This window comes from Sinocyclocheilus rhinocerous, unplaced genomic scaffold (assembly GCF_001515625.1).
Source record: "Sinocyclocheilus rhinocerous isolate Xijiao unplaced genomic scaffold, SAMN03320098_v1.1 scaffold910, whole genome shotgun sequence".
NCBI lineage: Eukaryota > Metazoa > Chordata > Actinopteri > Cypriniformes > Cyprinidae > Sinocyclocheilus > Sinocyclocheilus rhinocerous.
Window position 1 is genome coordinate 446,356 of NW_015667266.1, and position 1,198 is coordinate 447,553.

Below are 1,198 nucleotides of genomic sequence, written 5' to 3' on the forward strand. Positions count from 1 at the left end.
ACTGCACCTACATCACTTCCCCCTCAGTGCATAATATATTAAACAAATATAGGTCATTATTAGCTGAAACCCCTCAAATCTCATTTGCGCTCACATGTTCAAATACACTGCATGTCTGCATTAGGATGCACTGCATCAGTTTGCCAAGTGTCAGTGCAAGTAAATAACAATGTAAAAAATTTACTGTTTTGTTTTTTTGCATTAAGAAATATTTATTGTAAGCATTTTAAATTAAGTGAGTGTAGCATGAAAACAAATTTTGTAACCTGGCTAAACTGCTTTTGACTTTTTTAGGGGCCTGAATTATTGTAGCTGATAGGTCAGTGTCGAAATATTAAAGTTATTAAACACAAATGCAAACAACAACATGGTGACACTAAAATAATGCAAGAAACTCATTTAACAACAAAACCCTAATGTGCATAAATGATCAAATCTAAGAAACAGTTATTTCAAAATGTGAAGTTTTTCACTGTAAATTATAAGATGACATTGTTTTTCACAAAACTGTACATTTAACAGAATATGCTGTTAGATTGTATAAAAAAATCTCCTTTTTTTTTAAACAGATTATGCTGATTTAATACAATTTTCATCGTATATCCCACACAACAATTTTTAATTGCTAAAATATATTTTAAATATGTGCTGCTAAATATATGTTGTAAACAGTTAAGCTCAATTAAATATATTTTTGAAACTGAAAATACATTTAATTTCCACCTTCATATACCAAAATATATTTCAGGGGCGATTCAAAACATTTCCAATCTTACGTTAGCATCCATTTGGTCTAAATGCAAATGTGGATGGAATTATTATTATTATTATTAATAATTCATTCCTTTTTCCCAAAAATATGCAAAACATATATTGATATAAAATAATAATAATAATTATTATTATTATAATAATTATTATTATTAATATATAAATCAGACTAAAATAACACTGAATATAATATAATATAATATAATAAATCAGTGTCAGAATTGTTAAAACTATTAAAAATCATTAATTTACAAAGCTGAATAAAATAAAATATAAATATTAGATGAAGAGCTATATATATATATATAAATTGCCAAGGCAACATTTCTAATTTTCAAGTTAAAGTACTAAAATTGCTAAAACTAAAAAAAGTAAATTACAGGTAAATAGAAATATATATATATATATATATATATATAAATTATAA